Below are 11,116 nucleotides of genomic sequence, written 5' to 3'. Positions count from 1 at the left end.
TTTGCCCCAAGAATTAAACTACATTAATAACCCCACTAACAGCACCACAAACAACCAAACTGCCAGTGACAACACTGCAAATGCCAGGACTAACAGTGCTGTTGCCAGCACCATTGCCACCTCTTTCAATGCCATCACTACCACCACCAACACCACCACTGCCACTATCACTACCACTACCAACACTACCAATGCCACCACCAACGCCACCACTGCCACCACCAACGCCACCACTGCCACCACCAACACCACCACTGCCACCACCACTGCCACCACCACTGCCACCACCACTGCCACCACCAACGCCACCACTGCCACCACCAACGCCACCAATGCCACCACCAATGCCACCAACGCCACCACCAACGCCACCACTGCCACCACCAACGCCACCACCAACGCCACCAATGCCACCACTGCCACCACCAATGCCACCACCACTACCACTACCACCAATGCCACCACTACCACCACCAATGCCACCACTACCACCACCACTGCCGCCACCACTGCCACCACCAACGCCACCATTGCCACCACCAACGCCACCACTGCCACTACCACCACCACTACCACCACCACCAACACCACCACTGCCACCACCACCACCACTGCCAACACCACCACTGCCACCACCAATGCCACCGCCACCACCACTGCCACCACCACCACTGCCACCACCACCACTGCCACCACCAATGCCACCACTACCCACCAATGCCACCACTACCCACCAATGCCACCACTACCACCAACACTACCACTACCACCATTGCCACTACCACTGCCACCACCAGTGCCACTACCACTGCCACCAATGCCACTACCACCAATGCCACTACCACTGCCACCAATGCCACTACCACCACCGACAACACTACTGCCACTGACTACACTACCACCACTGACTACACTACCACCACTGACTACACTACCACCACTGACTACACTACCACCACTGACTACACTACCACCACTGACTACACTACCACCACCAACGACACCACTACCACCACCAACGACACCACTACCACCACCAACGACACCACTACCACCACCAACGACACCACTACCACCACCAACGACACCACTACCACCACCAACGACACCACTACCACCACCAACGACCCCACTACCACCACCAACGACACCACTACCACCACCAACGACACCACTACCACCACCAACGACACCACTACCACCACCAACGACACCACTACCACCACCAACGACACCACTACCACCACCAACGACACCACTACCACCACCAACGACACCACTACCACCACCACCGACACCACCACCACCGACACCACTACCACCACCACCGACACCACTACCACCACCACCGACACCACTACCACCACCAACGACACCACTACCACCACCAACGACACCACTACCACCACCAACGACACCACTACCACCACCAACGACACCACTACCACCACCAACGACACCACTACCACCACCAACGACACCACTACCACCACCAACGACACCACTACCACCACCAACGACACCACTACCACCACCAACGACACCACTACCACCACCAACGACACCACTACCACCACCAACGACACCACTACCACCACCACCAACGACACCACTACCACCACCACCAACGACACCACTACCACCACCACCAACGACACCACTACCACCACCACCAACGACACCACTACCACCACCACCAACGACACCACTACCACCACCACCAGTGCCACCACTACCACCACCACCAGTGCCACCACTACCACCACCACCAGTGCCACCACTACCACCACCACCAGTGCCACCACTACCACTAGTGCCACAAGGGCCACCAGTGCCACCGCCACCATTGCCACCACCACCAGTGCCACCACTACCACCACCAACAGTTATTAGGATGTGCCAGCTACTTGTTTTTGTCCCACTTGAACAAACTAGACTTTGACAACAAAGGAGTTTGCACAGAAAAGATATTTTCAAGAAAAGGTTGTGAAAAATTAATCCATTCCATGTTTCAACATTTTTAAACATGCCATATTGCATTAATAGATATTAGGAAAGGTGTGCATGAAGAAGAAAACGATCGTAAAGTTGTTGATAGAATTTTCAAAATATCTAAAATGTGATTTTCATGAGAAGGATATTTGCCCAGTTGTATCACATTGTCAAGAAATATGGCCATTATCTTTTGAAATTGATCTGGGACCAGCTATCAAGCCTTGTATCGTAATGAGGATAGCTGTGTGTGCCTTACGTGAATCCAGTCCATTGCTTGGTTGTGATTAGGGAGGCTTCCAGTTTCTGTGGTAGGTACTTAAGTTTCTGTTGAAATTGAAAATTATATGAATTATTTTTATAAAGTTTATATTAATATTATTGGTGAAAGCTATAAATTTATCAGGGACGATTATAAAATGAACTTTGTCATGTTCAGTGTACTTACCCTATCCCAGTCACAAAAGTTTCAGGTATAAGAGCAAAGGCTCACGGGTTGCATAATAAAGATCACGGTCAGTAGGGAAAGGGTTGATTTTTTTTTCTTTTTCTTTTTTCTTTTTTTTTCCATAAATGCAACTGCTTGCCATATATCACTGCATTATTGGTCTTAAACTAGCATTCAGTAGTGGAGTTGGCTTTCTTCATGAATAACAGATTTGTAATACTTTGTTTCTACAAGTCCAACCATTCTTTATTAATTAGCTACAAGGATCTGGAGACCACAAATGTACAATATCTCTTTGGATGATTTTGTATATTTTTCTAATATAACAAGATCAACCCTTATGAACACAACTGTTGGTTTCTTTATGAAGTGTATTTTTATATAAAGTATACTTAGAGTTTTCTCAGCGTCGTTGAACTTAAGACTCATTGTACTATGCATATGTATGAACATGCATCTTGTTAGCATAAGCATGCATTTCGTACTTTCCACTGTCAGACAATATAACATTCCTGAATCGTACATTTCCCATTCCCTTAAATTTCCACTCCTTGAGTAAACTGATAGCAAAATTAAATTCTATGTACTAATAAATCTGAAGTTAGGAGAATAATTGATATTTTGCTTTCTGGAGCTAAAAAATTTACTTCCAGACACCATAAATCAAAAATTTTGTATAGAAATAAGATGTCAGTTAAACACATGTTTGCTTGTCAGGATTAGCTGCTATTGTTAACACACGACTGTCATTTTTCATTATACAAAAATACATCTGTATCTTTAGAAGAATTAATGTTATCGTAGATATCAAGTACCAAATGCAGCCATTTATAAACATTCATGGTTATTTGTTGCTAAAACCATAATATGCATTCTCAGGATGTAGAGGGGATAAAGCATGCCTATGTGTAGCCTATGTGTGAATAACCAGTAGGCATATGCTTGTGGCAATTAATATTTTACCAAAATTTTCAATCTTGGAACAGCAACATCATGGGGTCTAGAACCATTGGCACATTGGTAGATAGCAAAGATGTCTAGTTTAGATTTTCAGCCAGATTCAACAAAAAGTGCTTTGATGCTTGCAAGAGTTTGCCTTAGCTGAACAATATAGCTTTCCAGCAGCTATAAGGGTCAAATATAAATGTCATAGGATTAATAAAAATTGGTCTCGCCCTGTGACAACTATAGTGATTTTTCTTAGAAGATTTAAGAGTACTTGGTAGCAGCCAGAGTAAACATAGAATTTAATATAGACACCAAAGGGGTAATGCTTTCATAGTGAATATGGAATGTCAGCAGCCCACCTGCCCACCTCTCGTATCTTTTGTGTGCATGTCCATCCGTCCATCCATCTGTCCCTCTCCCTCTCCTCCACCCAAAAAAAATCTCATATCAAGTAGCTGATTGCAAAAAAAAATATATTTTTTATTTGTAGATATTTGAATTCCAGAAAGCTAATATTGGCTTGCATTGAATTTAAAGATCTAATATGTCTTTAAAAAGTTATAAAGGTTTAAAATTCTTATCATGGGTGCTCAAGAATTACAAGGTTGTTATACAAGGACCAAAAAAGTGGACATTTCAGAGGTTTTAAGACTATCTTGTTCTAAGATCAGATAACTTAAGGAGAGGCAGGAGTTTCTTCTTTCCAGTTTCTTGTTCTTTGAGTACAGTACAAGAAGTTTCCCACATTGAAGTTGCATAGTGGCTGATATGATCGTGTATAAACACACAAGTACAGCCACAAAGTGCTAGCACTGGATTTGTGTGGAGTAGCAGACATGTAAGCCTAGCATGCTGCTTGCTGGTAGAGAGAAACTATGCTGTCATTATGCATTACCATGCAATGATTAATTCTAAATTGTTATATCTGTTTAGTTCTTGAATTTTGTGATTATGCATTTATTCATCTTAAAAATTTTGATGTTTTGAATTTTCTATTTTTTACATAGATCTTTCAAAGTTTTCTTTGTAACAATATCTGTACAGCAGAGTTATATGAATAGAATTATTATTTAATGAATTAAGTATTTTTATTTTCCACGTTTTATTCCTAAGTCCTTGTTTTGGTCATTTTTAAGGTGACCATAAGTTAATTCAGTAATCATAATAGAGATGCTGGATTTCTTTAAATTGAGTGTTTTTATTTATTTTTTTTTCTATTACTGTTTAAGCATAATTACATTAATCAACCATATATTTTTCATTTATTTTATGATTTCACATTGTGTATCAAAAGTAAACTATTATATTGAGTCCTTTTCCCCCTTATAAGGGAGGTAGACAGCCAGTCCCATCCCCTCCCATTCCACTCCCATCACCAATTTGTTTCCCTCTCCTCTTAGTTCCTCATGGATGAAGGATCATCCCTGCCTCCTGCTCACAGCCTGGGTCAAAGGCAATGAAACTTTATTAAGTCAAACATATGTATGTAATACTATTACCATGTCAAGTGGACATTTACTTAGTTACACAATTCTTTTTTTTTAATGTGTACATCAAAGGATCTTTCCACCTTGTAAGGTGACACATCAATATTCCTGTAGCTTAAGAATTTTATATTTGTGTATGCATGTATATATATATATATGTATGTATATAGATGTATAGATGTGTGTGTATATGTATATATATATATATATATATGTGTATATATATATAAACACCACTTCCTACCAGCTAAACCAATACAATGAACCTAAAACATCTTGGTAGTAGCACACTAATGTGTGAAGACAGAAAAGCTCGTGATTTCTCAACAATAATACTTGTATACCAAGAGCTTTTTCCCCCTTATAAGGAAGGTAACCAAGTCATGCATCCACTCCCACCCATTCCACCACCCTTGCTTTCCTCTCATCTTGGCTCATAGATGAAGTGTCATTTCTGTTTCCTGCCTATTGCCCAGGTCAGAAGTAATGCTGCAAGACAGCACAAGATATTCCCCTCTTGCTCAAAGCCCCTTTCACCCCTCCATCCAAATCCTCCTCAATTGTCCCCTCAAGTTCATTCCATCCACCTATGGTTTCCATACCTCTTTTGCTAATCTTTTTTCACTCGTTCTTTCCACGTGTCCAAACCACATCTCAATAATCTTTCATTAACCTTATATACCATATCCTTTTCCACCCCCCACTTTCCTCCTCACCTCCTCATTTCTTGTTCTATCCAACCTTGTAACCTGCCATACTTCTCACACTTCATCCCACTTTTAAATTTCTCCTTTCTGCCTCTTAAATTTGAATTCTTCGCCCCATCCAATGCCATAGACACAGTCGTCCCTTCATATAATCTTCTCTTTGCATCCATACCCAAAAACCTCTCTCATACTTTTCAATAAAAGACATTTACTTGCTTCTTGCTTTCCCTGTCTGGGGTATTGGCTGCATGTTACTATGGCAAAGTGGCATGCAGTTGATACTTTAGGGTTTATATGGGGCGCCCCTACAGACCAGAGCCACACATCATTTTGGCTGTGATAGAGGAAAACTCTGTTCATAGAGAAATGATGACTTTTTTATACTACGACTGTCCCTCCGTTATGCTGTCCCCCAACCCCTTGTTACTGTCCCGTACAATTTCTCTGAATATTCATTTCCTTTTTTGCCATCTTCCCTGTGGTGGGGGAAAAGAATACTGCCACCAAGTATTTCCACTTGGATCATAAGAGGCAAGAAGAAAGGGACGGTGATTGGGACTAGGCATCCTTCTCCTTGTAGCCCTACGGGACATTCCTAAAAGAAAGACATAAGAGGGTCTGGGAGTTTTCCCACCAGCAACCTAAGGTTTGGGTCTTTTAATGTGTGTGGATGTGGTACAGATGAGAGTAAAAGGGAAGAGATAGGTAGTATGTTTGTGAGAAGAAAGATGGATGTGTTGGCTTTGAGTGAAACTAAGCTAAAAGGGAAGGGCGAGTATAAGTTTGGAAGTGTAAGTGGGAGGTTATCAGGAGTGAAGAGAGGTCGAGGGAGGGAAGGGGTGGCTATACTAGTAAGTGAAGAGATAGGTAAACGTAGTAGAGTGGAAGGAGGTTTCCTCAAGGATAATGTGGATGAAGGTGAAACTGGGAAAGGAGATGTGGGTTTTTGTAAGTGCATATGGGCCTGGCAGTGAGAAGAGCGTAGAAGAAAGGGAGGCTTTTTGGATAGATTTAAGTTAGTGTAGAGGATTAAGGGAGAAATATCAATGTAATAGTACTGGGAGACCTTAATGCTAGGGTAGGAAATGATCCAATTGATGGAGTGGTTGGGAAATGTGGAGTTCCAGGAAAGAATCGTAGTGGAGAGTTGATGGTGGAAATGTGTCTAGAAAGAGAGTTGATGATAGCAAATACAGTATTTCGGAAGAAAGTCAAGCATAAGTACACATGGGAGAGGGTGGTGGAGGGAAGGGTGGTAGAGCGTTAATGGACTATGTAGTGGTAAATAGGATTATGATAGGAAGAGTTAAGGATGTACATGTGCTAAGGGGAGAGGGTGGGGGAATATCAGATCATTTTTTGGTGGAAGGTAAGTTGAGAGTGGAGGATAGATGGAGGAAGAGGAAAGGAACAAAAGGTAGGGAGGTGCTTAAAGTGAACTCTTTAAATGAAGAGGAGAAGGAGTACAAGAAGAAGCTGAGGGAGGAGTGAAAGATAGAGTAGAGCTAGGTGTGGAGGAGGAATGGGGATGGTTCAAGGAGGGAGTCACAAAGTTTGCAAAGATGGTGTGTGGAACAAGGACAGGCGGAAATGGAAGGAAGGGTAGTGAATGGTGGGATGAGGAAACAAAGAAGGTTGTAGAAGAGAAGAAGCGAGCTTTCACAGATTGGTTACAAAATAGGACGAAGGAGTCATATGAGAGGTACAAATAAAAGAGAAGTAAAGCAAAAGGTAAAGGAGGCAAAGAGGAGAGCAGATGTGAAATGGGGTAAGAGTATGACAGAAAATTTTGAAAGTAATAAAAAGATGTTTTGGAAAGAAATTAAGAGAGGAAGAAGAGGCGAATCAAGTAGAGAAGAAAAGGTAAAAGGTGCAGATGGAGAGATGATAATGGAAGAGATGGCAGTAAGGGGAAGATGGGCAGAATATTTTAGGGAGTTGCTAAATGTGAAGGAGGATAGGGAGGGAAAGATAGCTGCAGTAGGAAATCCTAAGAAAATGACCGTGATGAGTGAGGAAAATGGAGGAGAAATAAGGAAGGATGAAGTGAAGGCAGTTATGATGATGAAAGCAGGTAAGGCACCTGGTCTGGATGGATGCCATGCAGAATGTCTAAAAAAAGGAGGTACAGTGATGGTAGACTGGCTGGTGAGGTTATTTAATGTTTGCTGGAGAGAGGGTAGAGTGCTGGAGAACTGGAGGAGTGCCTGTATAGTTCCACTTTACAAGGGAAAAGGGGACAAATGTGAATGTAGTAGTTTCAAAGGGATTAGCTTAAGTGTAGTTGGGAAGGCTTATGGGAGGATCTTGATTGAGAGGATTAAGAGAGGAACAGAGGGAGTAATTGGTGAGGAACAGTGTGGATTTAGGACGGGTAGAGGTTGTGTAGATCAGATTTTTGTGGTAAGACAGATATGTGAGAAAGCTATAGGAAAAGGGAAGGATGTTTTTTGGGTCTTTATGGACCTGGAAAAGGCTTATGACAGGGTAGACAGAAAGGCACTGGGAGGTTTTGCAGATATACGGGATAGGAGGAAAGCTTCTAGGAGCCGTCGAGAGTTTTTACGAGAGTAATAGAGCTTGTGTCAGGATTAGAAATGGAGAGAGTGAGTGGTTTGAGGTAAAGGTGGGACTTCGTCAAGGTTGCGTTATGTCGCCCTGGCTGTTCAACTTTTACATGGATGGGGTAGTGCGAGAGGTAAATGCAAGGGTAGTGGGTCAGGGATTGGAGATGATTAAAGAAAATGGAGAAAAGTGGGAGGTGAGCCAGCTGTTGTTTGCGGACGACACTGCGCTTGTGGCAGGATCGGAGGAGGGATTGAGGAAGTTGGTGACAGTTTGGGAGAATGTGTGATAAAAGAAAGCTGAAGATAAATGTGGGTAAAAGTAAGGTGATGAGATGTACAAGGGGTGAAAGTGGCAGTAATCTGGAAGTGAGCATTAAGGGAGAGCAACTGGAAGAAGTGGATAGTTTTAGATACTTGGGTGCAAAGGTGGAGTGAAGGTGGAGGTAGAATGTAGATTGAGAAAAATGAGTAAATGACTTGGTGGATTAAAAAGTGTAATGAAGAATAGACATTTGGGAATGGATGCTAAGAGGAGACTATGAAGGAGTGATTGTGCCAACAGCACTGTATGGGGCAGAAACATGGATCATAAGAGGGGAAGAGAGAAAGAGTTTGAATGTGTTTGAGATGAGGTGTCTGAGAAGTATGATGGGAGTTACTAGGCTGGATAGAGTGAGAAATGAGGAGGTGAGGAGGAGAACGGGTGAAAAGGGGGTTGAGAGATAGGGTTGATGAAAGAGTATTAGGATGGTTTGGACACATGGAAAGAATGAGTGAAGAAAGACTAGTAAAAGAGGTATGGAAGGCAGATGTGGAGGGAGTGAACATGAAGGGACATTCTAGGATGAGGTAGATGGATGGGGTGAAGGGGGCTTTGGGGAAGAGGGGAATGTCTGTTGAGGAAGGATGGGAGAGGACAGAAGACAGGGGTGAATGGAGAAGGGTTGTATATGGATGATGATGTGATGCATGAGGTGGAATGGGCGGGGGGATGGGGGTGAGATAGTATGTGTGAGCAAATTTTTGATGCAGCCCAAAGGAATTTCTCCTCGTCTTCTCCTTTATGCATGGGGGGACGATTTAATGAAGCGGCCTCACTGTGGATGTGCTGTCTTATGACACTGCTTCTGACCCAGGGCAGTGGACAAGGTGCAGGGATGACCCGTCATCCAGGAGGTGCTAAGATGAGAGGGAGGGTGGAGGGGTGTGGAGTGTATTCAGGGATGGAATGGGTGGGAATGATTTTATGCCTTTTTGGCTACCTCTCTTGGAAGGGGGAAAAAGCCTTGGTATATGTATGTACTTGCTTCTTTCAATCTACAGTTAACTCCACCCATACTCCATTTCCTGTTGCATGCAACCCCAAATACTTAAAATTGTCCACTTCCTCCAGCTCGCTGCCATCCTCTTTCCTTGTACATCTCGTCACCTAACTTTTACCAACATTTACCTTCAACTTTCTCCTATCACACACCTTCCCAAACTATCACTTACTGCCTTAATCCCTCTGACCCTGACACAAGCCCAGTGTCATCTGCAAACAACAATTGGCAAACACCTAATGGATGAATGGTTAACCTCTTGGACTGGACAAAACCTTAAAATACAAGTCTCACATGTAGTACACATGTGACTTTCATTTTGCAAATTAAAAACCTCTCAGTAAAGGCAAATTAGAAATGGAACCTGCTCAGAGCTGTGGTAAGCACAGGATTTGGGCCACAGAAATGGTGCATAAAGAACTCTTAAGAACTACTGTATCTACAGCATGGTATCAAACAAGAAATGACAAACAAAGCAAAGTAACCTATTAAGATTAACATCTACACACAAACTAAAATCCTTCAAAAACACGTAAGAACAGATGCTTGTTTCTATGCTATCCTTGAGCTCTCGTACTATATCATACAACACAGCCAACCAGATTTAACTCGACATTATCCAAGTATCTACAATGGTCAATTCCTGGACTGGTGGTGCATTTGGATGCACGCTGGTCTTGCATTGGCATAGTTGTGGGTTTGAATACCACACTCCTCTCTGATTCTCCTCTCATAGGCTGCTCACCTTCATTCCCTGCATAATATCCTATCATGAAAACAAGAACCATCCTCCCTTCCTTGCCAACTTTTGCCATCATACTCGCTAAGCCCCAACAACAATGGCCTGCCCTTCCTCCAACAACCCCAGGACACAACCTGAATCTTCAGTCATATCCCACCAACCTAAACTCCATTGGTTTAGTAGCATTGTTGTGGCCTCGTCCAAAACTGGGAAAACTTACTTCAACAAGTATAAGGCAAACTTAGCTGAATCTCCCTAAGCACAACTTCTCGAAACAAATGTGCAGGAAAGTCAACCTTGGTACCACTCACATTGGTCTCCAACCAAACTTTTTACATAACCTGTTTACCATCTGCTCTTTCTACTTCCCCTGTTCAAATATCACTTTGCAATCCCCATCCTGTCCCTCCCCTAACTTCAAGAGCACTTGAATGCCTGTCACTCTTAGGTAGACACACAACCACACAAGGTAGACTACTAACCTCTTTATTTCTCGCTCCTGTATCACCTAGCATCCTGCCGTCATTCAAATTCAAATTCTTATATCTAATGTAGGCCTATGCAGTTCTCACCTATTTGCTTAATAACACAGGATAAACGAGTGGTAAAGTAAAGGTTCCTTTATTTAGACCATAGCCAAAACACAAGAATTGTTTAGTAGCACAGATAAGACAAATGGTAAATTAAAGCTTTTTTTAACATTTAAGTGGGATGGGTATTTCATTTTTTCTTTTTCATCAATGCTTCAGGATAATTTCTCCGAGGGAAATTTCACCCATGTCAGGAAAAGCTGAGTTTTGAACTTCTACACCTATGCTCTTCCTCCATTGTAACCAACACTTTGAGACCTCAAAGGCGAGCAATGAAGAAAACAATTTTCATGTTGGTCTTGTTAGTTTTTCT

At 42.7% G+C, this 11,116-nt stretch overlaps 1 protein-coding gene across 4 annotated transcripts in view; it reads left to right on the top strand.

Moving 5' to 3' along the window:
* The window catches only part of LOC143038582 (uncharacterized), a 34,373-nt gene that overhangs the window by 2,558 nt on the left and 20,699 nt on the right, over nucleotides 1-11,116 (top strand). The window lies entirely within an intron of this gene.

The sequence above is a fragment of the Oratosquilla oratoria genome, chromosome 24 (genome assembly GCF_046742065.1).
Source record: "Oratosquilla oratoria isolate Oo_2021 chromosome 24, ASM4674206v1, whole genome shotgun sequence".
NCBI classification, from domain to species: Eukaryota; Metazoa; Arthropoda; class Malacostraca; order Stomatopoda; family Squillidae; genus Oratosquilla; species Oratosquilla oratoria.
The sequence above is the reverse complement of the archived record's forward strand: the minus strand, read 5'-3'. Positions and strand labels throughout refer to the sequence as shown.